At 48.5% G+C, this 13,179-nt stretch overlaps 1 long non-coding RNA gene and 1 pseudogene across 1 annotated transcript in view; one reads left to right on the top strand and one right to left on the bottom strand.

Moving 5' to 3' along the window:
• Positions 1-858: 858 nt before the first annotated feature.
• Positions 859-1,001, bottom strand: LOC144764716 (5.8S ribosomal RNA; annotated as a pseudogene).
• Positions 1,002-10,711: 9,710 nt separating this feature from the next.
• The window catches only part of LOC144761246 (uncharacterized), a 221,622-nt gene continuing 219,154 nt past the window's right edge, over positions 10,712-13,179 (top strand). The window contains exon 1 of the long non-coding RNA XR_013595643.1: positions 10,712-11,835. This is a non-coding gene — a long non-coding RNA (uncharacterized LOC144761246). The remainder of the gene's footprint in view (positions 11,836-13,179) is intronic.

Here is a 13,179-nt window from a genome sequence, read left to right as displayed (position 1 = left end):
CGACGGCGTTTCGGACCCCCTAGTAAATCACGGGGACCATCATCGGGACATTTCAATGAAAGCCTTAACAATAATTAGCCTCTAAATGCCGATAAAGCCCAATCGGAACCGGCAGTTTGGAATGTTGGGATGTGACCGCTCACAATAGAGCGCACAATTCCGCGGAACGTAATGGTATCCGTCAGAGCCAAGGGAAACCGGGTGAGTCGGTCGGCGGCAGGGAGCCAGGGAGCACACCCGCCTTAAAAAGCACTTCTTCGCTCTCTATATTCACCTTCTGTACCCGTTCTGTTAGTGCTGGGCACAGGCTTGTGTACCACACTGGTTGAATTGTGGAAGGTACTTCTTGTGTTTTAATGACCTGTATATTGAGTAAACTTTGAAGACCACTGTCCGGCTGGACATGTCACTCGCAATATAGATTGACTCTGTCTATATTTATTCTTTACATATCTCTTGTATGCATGGGACCATTGTTGCTTGTACTAAATACAGTGTGTCGCCATGTCTGGTCAGAGGTTGTAGTCTGTGGAAGAGCCAGGGAACACCGGCATCAGGGCTGCAGGGACCAAGGTCACAGCAGTGCACCTTTTTTCCTGGATCAAAGACCAAGGCCAGCAAGGGGAAGGTGAGCACCCATGGGCCTGGCAGGGGGGGTGTTTCTCCCGGAAACCCAGCCGCGGATGGGGGCACCCGAGGCAATGGGAAGGCTAGGTGTACCAGTTGCGTACCTTTGCGACAGGACCGGAGGGGAGGGATACTATGACAGGTGTTCAGGGGTCTGACCTTGTCGTGGGATGAAGGAAGGAGAGCTATCCTGCAATGTCCACAGCTGCAAGAGTGTGATTAACGATTGAGCGATTCTCATGCAGGCGTATCCCTGGAAGGAATCCTGTGCTGCAAGGTGCGTCCAAAGTGTCGATGATCATGGAGCAATTCACACAAATTTTTCGCAGCTAGCTGCATTCTTCATTGAGCCAAGTGACCTACCACCAAAAGTCACAGGAAACATTTCTCAACGTTTGCCCTTCTGTGGTTTCAGGAGAGTTGGGACAAAGGCTGAGCCGTCCATCCATCCACCGTCTGCCTGGCAAGACGGCCCGGTGCCCCATCAGGGTTTTCCTTCTGGGAGTCGGCCTCCATGATTTAAAGAGCATATCTAGGCACTGAGACCGGGAGCCCCATTTCCCCTATGGGCAAGGGGAGGCTCCCACAGCAGCAGAAGCAGGCAGCCAAGGGTTTTGGCCTGGCACTGTCAGTAGCTCGAGCCGCTCCGCCGTTAATGATCCTTCCACAGGTTCACCTACGGAAACCGTGTTGTGACTTTTTCTTTCTCTAGATAGTCAACTTTGATCATCCTCTCAGCGTTCCACCAGGGCTGTTGCCGACCCTGGCGGGGCTGATCCGAGAACCTCACTAAACCATCCAATCAGTAGTAGCAACAGGCGGTGTGTACAAAGGGCAGGGACTTAATCAACGCAAGCTTATGACCCACACTTACTGGTAATTCCTTGCTCATGGGCTATAATTGCAAACCCCTATCACAAACAGGATTCAGCTGATTACTCGCACCTGTTGGCGAAGGGTAGACAGACACTGATTTGTTCAGTGTAGTGTGAGTGCAGTATAGTGCAAGGAGGCATGTTTGTAGAGTGGTGGAGAAAGGGGGAGGGGCCTCCGATGACCTTTCAGCAATCCCACTGTGTGGGACTAACTGGAGGTAACAGGAGGGGTAGTTGGCCCCCAAGGACCCTCAGGTGTCAAGGGGACTTTATTACCCAAGTAGAAGTGCAACAGAATGTTGGCAAAAGGGGTTGGGGCCTCAGGTGACCTGCTGGACTGACTTTTTAAATTTTATGTTTCGTTTTGGAAGGGACCCCATCCCCCCGGGCCAGGCCTTTCTGGAATGGGATGATTTTGGTGCCGGGGACCAAGCCTATATATTTTTTAATAAAGTAGGAGTAGAGAGCCATCTCCCGATCCCCCCTGGCCCGGCCTCTATTCTGGGTGCCGTGGTCCCACGTGGACCCACTGAATTTCGTTAGGGACCGTGGGGTCGTTGCTGGCCGCCCATCTCCTGTGGGAGCCGGCATTGCTTTTACACACAGGCAGCTGCTGGAAAGGCAGCTCCCTATCTGTAAAAGCAATTCTGCTCCACTTACAGCAAACAAGAGCTTTCTTAATGTTCTTGTTAGTTGAAAGCGGAACATTTGCTGTGGCTTGGAAGGAGCGGCAAATGCCAAGTCACAGAAAACAGGGTCAGAAAGGCCCCCATTTCTAAAAAGACATGTCCCAGGGAGGGGCTGGTCCCCGGGTAATTAATAGGCCCCAGGAGGGGGGCCCGTGCACCACCCCTCACCTATTATAAGATTGTCCTGAGGACCTGGCCTACCTGGAAGCCGATTAGTAACAAAGCGTGGGAAGCCACGCTCCCTTTAAAAAAAAAGACTGCCAGTAGGTAGTTATAGTTATGCCCATGTTTCCTTTTTTTTGTTTTTTTGTTTTTATTCATCATCATCAAGTGAGGCATTTCATTATTCCATTGCTTCAACAAGGTTATACTTCTCAGTTTTACAAAAAAAGAAAGAAGATGCAAAAGAGGAAAATATACAAAAAAACTACGTAATTAAACAACATACATTGATTACTGGCAAGGCTATCCGATTACCCCCAAACAATAAAGAAAAGAAGAGAAGGAAGAAGGGAAGAGCCAGAAGAGGGTGTACTCCTCTAACCATTTTCAAGCCTATGTTTCCAATCAGCTATAGGAGCCCATATCCGTTTCCCCAATTGCTTTGTCTTCCAGCCCTTTTTGTCATACAGCGCTTTCTCTAATACATATACCGCTAATAACCGTGATAGCCATTGTTGGAATGTTGGCGGATTTGGATCTTTCCACAGTGTTGCGATACATACCCAGCTTAAGGTCATCGCTAGGTATACAAACTCATATTGAGGTATTTCAACACCGTCTCTGGTTACCCCTAAAGCCATAACTTCATTAGTTATACTAATTTTGATCCCTAATGCTCTATCGAAAAATTTCTCTAATAAGCTTTTAAATGAGTCCAGGGCTGGACATGCCGCAAACATATGTATGGTATCCGCCTGCGTTGCTTGACATCCAGGACAGACTACCCCCGTTGTTCCACCCCATTGAGCAATTCTATATGGTGTATAATAGAGCTCATACATGGTCTTATATTGCTGGACTTGTAAGCTGGCTACTCTTAGCACTGAGTTTAAAAGCTTGAACGATTTTTCAACCTCGTTACCGGATAAACTTAGCTTGGTATTCCATTTTTCTACCACCCTTCCACAGTCGTCCTCCTTATACTGGCTCAATTCCCCGTATATCTGGGATATCGAACAGCCCTTCTTATCCCTTAAGAGTTCCATGATTTCTTCTCTCTTATAGTTAATGTCCCCTCCCTGTTTTTTTACCAGTGCTGATCTTATTTGTAAATATTTTTAAAAATCTCTGCGGTCTAAGTGATATAGCTGCTGTACTTGATAAAATGTCATAAGGCCAGTCATATCCATAAGGTCCCCAATAGTTTTTACTCCCAGTGTATCCCATCTCTACATTACTTGATCATGGAATATCGCTGGTAGCAAATGGTTCTTGAATAAGGGCGTATAATAGTTCATCCTCCCCATTTTTATTTTCTTCCTGAAAGTTGACCAGATTGATATTGCCGCCCCAAGGGTCTTGAACTTGACTTTCTTGTAGTAACTACCTTCATTGAACGAGAGGAGCCACTTGTTGGAATCCTTGATTATTAACTCATATATATCAGGGACACTCTACTCCACTCTCCACCGATCCTCCATACTCCCACCCACTAGCCCTCTGATATGTTGCAAGACAGACGCCCAATAATAAGCCTTGAAGTCAGGTGCCGCGAGACCCCCTCGTTCCCTTGATAGTGACAGAAATTGTAATGCTCGCCGTGTTCTTCCTTTGGCCCATATAAAACGGTTCGTGACTCCATCTATTTCACTTAACCAGTTATTATTGAATTTTAACGGGATAGTGTGAAACAAATATAATATTTTAGGCAAAAATATCATTTTTATTAAATTACATCGGCCAATTGTTGTTAGATGCAGGTTGCTTAATCCATCTAGGTCCCTTTTAGCATTTTTTGATCACCGGCCCCAAATTCATTTCGAATACCTTAGAGAGATCTGATGTTATTGTTATCCCTAGGTAGACTGCTGAATCTGTTATTCTTTGATCTATCATCGTTACCTTTTTGTTGATTACAATTTGGGTTTTACTCTGGTTTAATTTATAACCCGAAAGCGCCCCATATAGGTTTGCTTCCCTTTCTATTTCCAATACTGCAGCTGCCGGGTCCATAGTTGTTATGGCTAGGTCATCGGCATACCCTAAGATTTTTGTTTCGAATCCATTCAAAACAATTGGTGAGATGTTTTCGTTCAACTCTATCTTTCTTATGAAGGCGTCTATGTAAAAGGCAAAAAGCAGCGGGGAGCAGGGGCAATCTTGCCTGGTTCCCCGTCCAATAATTATTGACCCAGTCTGCTCTCCCATAATCCTTAGTCTTATCGTCGGATTCTTATATAAGGCATTCAGAGCCCCGATGCAGACATAACCTATATTTGCCTTCCCTAATGCAGCCCAGAGGAAACCCCACGAGACCCTATCAAATGCCTTTTCAGCATCCAACAATATTAGAGCCATAGGGTCTTGTGAGGCTGCCGTCCCATCAAACAGCGTACACACTCTTCTGCCCCCCTGCCCCCCGGCAGGGGGACGGCAGATCCCCCTGCCGGGGATAAACCCATGCTGTCGCGGGGATATGATCTTACCTATAACCGAACGTAGCCGGTTAGCCAGAATCTTAGAATAGATCTTTGTATCACTATTCATCAAACTTATAGGTCTGTAAGACCCAGGATCAGTGGGGGGTTTATTCTTTTTCAGGAATACCACCATAGTGGCCTCCCCCCAAGACTCTGGAGGTGCCGCTCCTCTTTGCGTAGACACCATAAGCTGGTAGGTGTCCTCTTGTAGACTGGGAAGAATTTTTTAATAAAATTCCAGCGGGATGAGATCTGGGCCCACAGCTTTCCCAACAGGTAAATCTTTGATTGCTGCCTGTATCTCCTCTAGCGTGAAATCCATTTCCAACCCCGCTTTATCCTCCATTGTCAGCTTCTCTACTTGCGCACTCTCTAGATAACTCTCTATTTCACCGCTATCAGCACCGCTATCAGGATTGTATAGATTCTGATAGAAATTCTGAAACATTGAGCAGATCCACCTTGGTGTTGTAGCTGAAGAACCTGCCCCTGAATTGATCTGTCAGATTTCCCCTTTGGTAGCCGCCTGTCGGGTTCTAATAGCTAATATGCGACCTATCTGTTCACTGAACTCATATTGGTCCTGCTTCCACTCCAGATATTTTCCTGCTGCTTTGACAGCGAGTGGCTCGCCTACAACTACCTTTGCTGTAGCCAGATTCTGTAATATCCCTGCTACATCATGTTTGGCCCTAATTGCTTAAATTAATTCCTTAAATTAATTCCTCTTCGATGACAGCAACTGTTCTTAACTTGCTCTCTATTTCTTCCTTCTCTAGCTTATTTCGTTTTATCGAGAAGCTGAAGTTTTCCCCCCTTATACCAGCCTTCATAGTATCCCAGACTATTATGGGGGAGGCAGACCCTCTATTTATCTTTAGATATTCTTTTAGCCAGCTGTCCATCTGGGACACATACTTGGGATCATGTAGCAGGGCTCTCTCAAAAGTCCAGTTAGATTTTTCCTTTTGATAATTTGAAATAGAGATATCTAGTACCAAAGGGCTGTGATCTGACATCACCCGTGGTAATTTTCTAACTTTGGAAATAGATATCAGCGCAGGTGAAATCAAAAAATAGTCCAATCTTGCTAAGGATTTATGTGGCGCTGAATAATACGTGCTCCCCCCTCCACCAGTATTTTGCTGCTCCCATATGTCAATGAGCCTGTTATTCTGCATCATTTGTATCAAGGCCCTATGACTTCTTTTTTTTCGGCCCAGAAACCTGGCCGGATAATTTTTCCACAGGCCATGCAGGCCGTTAATGTTCAAATCACCGCAAACTATAATAGGCGTAGGCCAGTTTGTCATTGGTGCATTGACATAGTCTAGGACCTCCGGGTCATCTACTGTGGGAGCATAAATGGAGCAGAGAGTGAAGTTGCAATCATGTGCCTTGCATTCGATCATGACCCATCGACCATAGGGGTCAGCCTTTTGTTTCTTTACTGTCAACATCCTACCCCGTGCCAATATAGCCACTCCCCAAGTCCTAGACCCTTGAGTTGTACATGATATTTATTTTTAGTGTATTTTGGTATCGCGCACAGCTACCCCAACGGGGTGTCCCGGCGCTCCTGGGTGACTACATGCTGCCTAAGATGTTTATTTAAAGAGAAGGATGATCAACAAAACAGGTAAGTCTTTAGGGCTCTCCAGAAAGGTTGTTCATCCGTGATCAGCCGGATGGCATTTGGTAGTTTGTTCCAGAGGGCCGCAGTCAACACTGGGAAAGTTTTCCCGCCTGAGCGGGTTTTCCTGAATCTGGGAACAGTAAGGAGGTTTTTTGAGGAGGAGTGTAGGGTCCTGATGTTGTTATAAGGGATCAAGCAGGTGGAGAGATAGGCAGAGCCCTTGCCTCGCAACGCCCGATGTGCTAATACCAGAGCTTTGAATTCTGCCCTTTTGTGCAGCGGTAGCCAGTGAAGTTCACGACGATGGGGAGCAATGTGCTCACGTAAGGGGATACCGCCCACCAGTCGCACCTCAGCATTCTGGACTGTCTGGAGGCGATGACAGAGCCCCACAGACAGACCTGTATAAAGGCCATTGGCGTAGTCCAGGTGTGAAGTAATTAACGCCTGTACTATGATCTTCCTGGTGTTACTGGGCAAAAAATGAATGAACTTTTTATCATTCTGATCTTGGCTAGACATGCTGCGGAGACTGTGTGAACTTCATGGTGGAATGTGAGGTTGGAGTCCCATCTAACTCCTAGATTTTTCACAGAGTCTTTTGGGGAAGGGGGAGCACTCAAATCAAGAGGCCACCAGATGTTAGGGTCAAGTGGGGATGGCTGGTGGAAGAAGAGAACCTCCGTTTTTCCTGCATTCAGCCGTAGGAAATTATTGTCCATCCACTGGGCAATTGTACAGAGGCAGTTTTTTAAGGGGTCAAAGGTTGTGGGAGTAATACCATTAAATGAAAACAGAAGCTGGATATCATCAGCATAAGAGGTGACCTTTATACCAGTTTGGGCGATGATATCGAAGAGGGGGGAAAAATAAACTTTAAATAAAAGAGGGCTCAGCGAGGAGCCCTGAGGGACTCCCCACCGGAGCGGACGAATTTCTGAAGTGAATGGGGGGGTAAACACTGCCTGGGCCCGGTTGGACAAGAAAGATGAAATCCATTTTAAGGCCGTGCCCTGGATGCCCTTCGATTGGAGGCGTTCAAGGAGGAGGGGGGGGAAATGGTGTCGAATGCTGCTGACAAGTCCAGCAGCACCAACACCGCTCTTGATCCCTCGTCCAACCTCCATCTTACTGCATCTGACATCTCTGTTAGTGCCGACTCCGTACTGTATCCTGTCCTAAAGCCGTGCTGAGAATCATGGAGAGCACCTGATGTTTCAAGAAAACCCGCTAATTGTTGTTGAGCGAGTCTTTCAAGTACTTTAGCAGGGGCTGGTAGCAAGGAAATTGGCCTGTAGTTAGCGGGCTCATTGGGGTCAGCACTAGCCTTCTTAATAATAGGGACTAGTCGTGCTCGTTTCCATGTGTCTGGGAACAGCCCCAACTGTAAGGAGTCATTCCAGATCCCATTCAGGGAGGGGTTGAGAATGGGGGCTAAAGACCTATATTGTTTAGCGGGCCATGGGTCCAGCGGAGAGCCAGATTTGGTTTTAAGAAGTTCCGCGAGAGATTGTTCCAAAGTAATCCCTGCAAAATCAGAGAAGATGGACTCTGGGCCGGAGGAAGGGGGTTAGTGGGCCTTTTATTTGCATGGGCATTGTTAGGGAAAGAATCATAGATGGTAGCTATTTTGTTCTCGAAGAAGACAGATAGGTTGTCACAGAGAATCTGTAATACCACTGGAGGACGTTTTAAAGCTAGGGGATCCGTAAATGATCTAACTGTCTCAAATATTTCCCTAGATGAACCTTGGGAGCGATTAATTTTTTCTTCAAGAAAAATTCTTTTATGTTCAATGATCTTCTTCCTGTAGTTTTTAAGGCGGATTTATAAAGGATTTTGCGGTCAGGTGAGAAGGTGGTTCTCCAGCGTCTTTCAAGACGCTTACATTCCGATTTAAGCTTTCGAAGATCATTCGAGTACCATGGGGCCGATGGAGCAGAGCGATAGGTTTTTATGGGCCTGACTGGGGCAATAAGGTCGATGACCGAGGTAATCCGATCATTAAAGTTGGTCAATCGAATATCGAGGTCTGGACTTGTGTCTGAGAGGTTAATAAGTTGGAGATGAGGAGCTAGGCTGTCAGGAGAAATCTTACTCCAATTTCTGCCCTGTTGTTTAACCGGGCAGATATGTTGATTTGTGCAGTGGCAGAGGAATGAGAAAGGGACAAGCAGGTGATCCGGCCAAACTATTGGGACGGGGTCAAGAGCATCTAAGCCTTCCAGGTTAGTACAGATTAGATCGAGAGTATGGCCCGCTTTATGGGTAGGACAGCTGATAAGTTGATTCAGCCCTCCATCTGCCAAGGTGGACAGAAAGTTAAGGGAGGAAGTACCCACGGTGTTATCAACATGGAGATTAAAGTCCCCAAGGAGAGTGAAGTTGGCATATCGCAGTGAGGCTTGTAAGACGAAGTCTAAAAATGCTGGGAGATAGGATAATTTAGAGTTGGGGGGTCGATAGGCTAAGAGACCCGAAAAGGTAAAATTAGGCGAGATTTTAATACAGAAAGGGAGCGCTTCAATGCGTTCCAGTTGGTTATAGGGAAAAGAGGAAATGGTCCAATGGGCCACTCCTCCCCCAGGGTGGGGACTCTGTCTATTGGCACACAATATACTATAGCCCGAGGGGATTGCTAAGTGTAGCGCAGGATTAGTATCATCTCCTAACCACGTCTCTGTGAGAAACAACAAGTCCCATTTGTCCTCTTCCAGAGTTTGGAATACATCAAGAGAATGTTTTACTAAGGACCGACAATTTAGCAAGCCAGCTTTTAATCATGTCTGGGGCGGGGTTTTCTGCAGAAAAAGGCAGTTGTGCTTTACATCGCCAAATTTTTTCTGAGGAGCACTTTATGAAAGGAAAAAGGGGGATGGCAGCTGTACAAGTAATTAGTGGTAAAACACAATGTCGGGGCCGCAGGGATTTGAGCATAGCACTGTCGTAGGACAAAAGAGAGGGAATGCCAGGCATAGCTGTGCCAGCATCTGTGGTCGCAGTCTGGTCGCGGACGGGCGCAGACGGGCAGGACTCTGGCACGACTCCGGCGCAGGTCCGGCGCGTCCGCTGCTCGCGTCCGCTGCGCGGAGACATAGTCTTCCGTTTTTATAGTGGCCAATCGGGTGCCTTCGAAGGCTACCCCACTCCAAGATGGCCGCCGGAGTAAATCCGATCACCCAAGACAGCGTTAAGATCGGCTGAGGTGAGTGAGGGTCTGGTGACGGGGGAAACAATTTTCTAACCAGCGAGCAGCAGGGGGGGGGCAAGGAGAAAATAACACCACCGTTTTCTAGTCAAGCGGTGGGAATAGCATATAAGTGCAACTAAGCTTCGTATTCAAGCTGAAATAAGTGAGATTAAAAGGCTGCAAGAACAGCTGATAAAAGCGTGCAAATTAAGGTTAACAAACACAAAAAACAGCGACCTCCCGGCTCACGCCTCAGGAGGGAATGTCAGTCATTACAGGTTAGAGAACCAATGCAGCGCAGTCCCTTTTATAGTGGCCAATCGGGTGCCTTCGAAGGCTACACCACTCCATGATAATAGCTGATAGCTGTTCCAGCAAAAATTTGAGAGTTATCTCAATGTGGGTCTCCTGTATGCATACAATATCAGCGTATGTTGTCCTTAAATATTCCTTCAACTCTCTTCGTTTTTTAGCATCGTTCAATCCACATATATTAATTGTGACTATCCGCATAAAACTTTTTTCCTTTTCCCCCTTCCGTTCCCCTTTTTTCCTCCCATGTGATTTCTCGATGATGATGATTTTTCTTCTTTACTACCTCTGGTCCCCCCCCCTTTCCCACCCCTTCTACAAGAAACCCCCCCTGCATTCATCCCTCCCTTCCCCCCCGCCTATTGAGGCAAGCAGGCCTAAGGTCTCTGTGATGGAGTCTGACCGCCAGCCTCCCTCTACCTTACATCCTTTAGCTTATATTTCTGGTGCATTATGCCACTGTATTATCGACTATTCATCTTCCCCCCCTCCCCCTTTTTCCCCCTTTTTTTTTTTATTTGTGAGTCAGCCCGGCTGTTTATTTTCTGTTCGGTTCTTTTAGGCCCTCTATGCTGTCACCGTGCCCACCCATTACAAATGTACATATAAACCGCCCTTTCTGCATACATCCATGATATTTCCAGTCTAGCAACCCCTTCATGCTGTGGTGTTCGCTGAGCCGCTTGTTTTTAGTGTATCCATGTACGCCTTTGCTTGTACTTCGGAAGTAAAGACTCTGACCGTAGGGGGCGCTAGAGGGCCTACACGCAGACTGGCCGCACTACCGTGAGGCTCCTGCAGCCTGGATCAATAATCCTTTTATTATCCTCGTAACCGACTCCTTTCCTGTTCAAAACTCATCTGAGGGGGAAGAACACAGCTCTGCAGCCTCGGAGAAAGTTTGGCGGTTCTGCGCCTTATCCCGACCGAGATAGAAGTAGCGGAGTATTAGCCGGGACCTGAGCTGGAGCTGAGAGGAGCGTGAGGCAGGGGCCGAGAATCTGCACGAGGCCGTGGCGCACCATGAGACGTGCGGGCCTCATGAAGGATTGGCGCCAGGACGGAGCCCTAATCTCGGCGCGGTGATCGGGACGCAAGAGCTGAGCCGCGCATAACGGCTGCCCGCCTGAACGGTCCCAGAGCTGCATTCGGAGGACTAGCGCCCTGCTGACAACGGACCTGAGGTGAGGAGCAGAGACTCGGTCTACGGGCGGGCGGCTCCCTCCCTCTGAAATTACCGCTGAGCCAGTCCGGGCCGGAGTGTGGAGGAGGCCGAGGGAAGGGGGGGGAGCGGCGCCCCCCACGGAGACGACCGGAGAGCTCTGACTACCCGTGTGTGACCCCGGTGAGTGCCGGTAACTGAGTGCGGGGTGTGCTGGCGGCCCGGCTGCTATAGGTGGCAGGAGACCTCGAGGAGCCACATACTGCAGGTGATCGTCGCTCTACAAACGATGCTGCCGCCTCTTGGTTCCGTGTGGTGCTTGGCAATGCTCGTGGAAGCTGTGCATGTACCTGGGGAGCCTAATAGCATGTGAAACAATACTCTGTACCTTTCAATAACTCGACAGTAGCGTCTGACAGTCTTCAATTCCACGCTACGCTACATGAAGGGACATTGATTATTAGGGCATCACGATTTACCCAGGGTCTGTTAGACATCACATGAGGAGGATCTGCAGTGAGGTGGTGCAGGAGCTGTGCAGTCAGGCTGGTGAGGTTTGTGACATTGGCTGTAATAACCTTGGTCGCCGTTCTTGAGTGGCTCGAAAATGCAGACCCTGGCGCCCCTGGTTACACTGGCAGTTCCAAGAACAAGGACCCTGCGTTCCCACGGCGTTTCTACGTATTAGAGGAGCTCCTAGTGGTACTACTTGTGCTGACTGTATATCGTTTCGGAGGGCTGGGTGCACCGGGTGCTGATCTGATGGGGGCGGGGCAGCATCACCTTCTCCCGACCCTGCGGCGCAGTGGCACGCCCAAATTGTACCGCGCTGCGCACCACTTTAAAAAGTGCCGACCTGCTCTGAATCGTGTTTATGTCTGCAAGTTCCCTCCCTAGCCGAGAGGGACGGGAAAAACGGCCTTCTGCTACCACCGTGAGTCCCTACAAGCGGCCTACGATGGGTACACATGATAACAGGCAACCTTTGAGGCCGCGAGCAACAAGAAGGGATTGCGTAGTGCGCCGGACATGGATAGTTCCCAGAGCCCACCAGCGGTTGTGGCGGGTGCTGGATCCTCCACGCCAGACATACAGCAAATGATGCAGGAGATGAGACAGGGGTTTGCCACAATAGTGGATAAGGTCGACCGGATATCGTCTAGAATGGACGCCATTGCACAGAAAATAGACGTCCACGAGGAGCGGATCGCGGAAACAGAGCGACGCATATCCGAAAATGACAACACGACTGCCTCTCATACTGCGCAGCTCTCGAGAATGAACAACGTCCTCAGGCTCATTGCAGCGAAGAATGAGGAGTTGGAGGCACGCAGCCGAAGAAACAACATTCGTGTGGTAGGTGTGCCAGAATCCACCAATACGGGGCGTATGGAGGACTATGTGGAAAAAATCCTGCTTGCTGCGGTTGGACCTGAGGCGATTTCCACACAGTTCATTGTTGAGAGGGCGCACCGCTCACTGGGACCGCAACCCAGACCTGGAGCCCCGCCACGGCCCATCATAGCAAGGCTCCTCAACTATCGTGACCGCGACACTGCGTTGCGGGCAGCCCGCGCAAACCAAAAGTTAAAGTGTGATGGTGTTAGATTTTCCGTTTACCCTGATTTCACGCCTGTAGTGCAGGAACAGCGGCGGAAATTCTTGGATGTGAAGAAAAAACTTTGCGCAGTACAAATCGACTATGCGTTGCTGTATCCAGCGAAACTGAGAGTAACTCACCAAGCTAAGCAACACTTCTTTACGAATCCACAGCAAGTGGAAGACTTTCTGAAAACTCTGAGACGGGCGAGGCCTGACCACAGAAACAACGGCGATGAGGAACGAGATGACGAGCGTTCCCTACATGAGGAATTGTGATTACTTGGCCTCACTGATACAGCGAGAGGATGTACTGTCGACATTACTTAAGAGGCCTTATGAGATTGTCGTTCGAGAACAAACTTCGCTGCTGTACGAGAATACCATGGACGGGTATGGACTGTCGGTGGTAATGTATTCCAGGCACCACCCCCCTTCCCCTTGATG

This window comes from Lissotriton helveticus, chromosome 6 (assembly GCF_964261635.1).
Source record: "Lissotriton helveticus chromosome 6, aLisHel1.1, whole genome shotgun sequence".
Lineage (NCBI taxonomy): Eukaryota > Metazoa > Chordata > Amphibia > Caudata > Salamandridae > Lissotriton > Lissotriton helveticus.
Note: the sequence above shows the minus strand (reverse complement) of the source record. Positions and strands in the feature narration are given on the sequence as shown.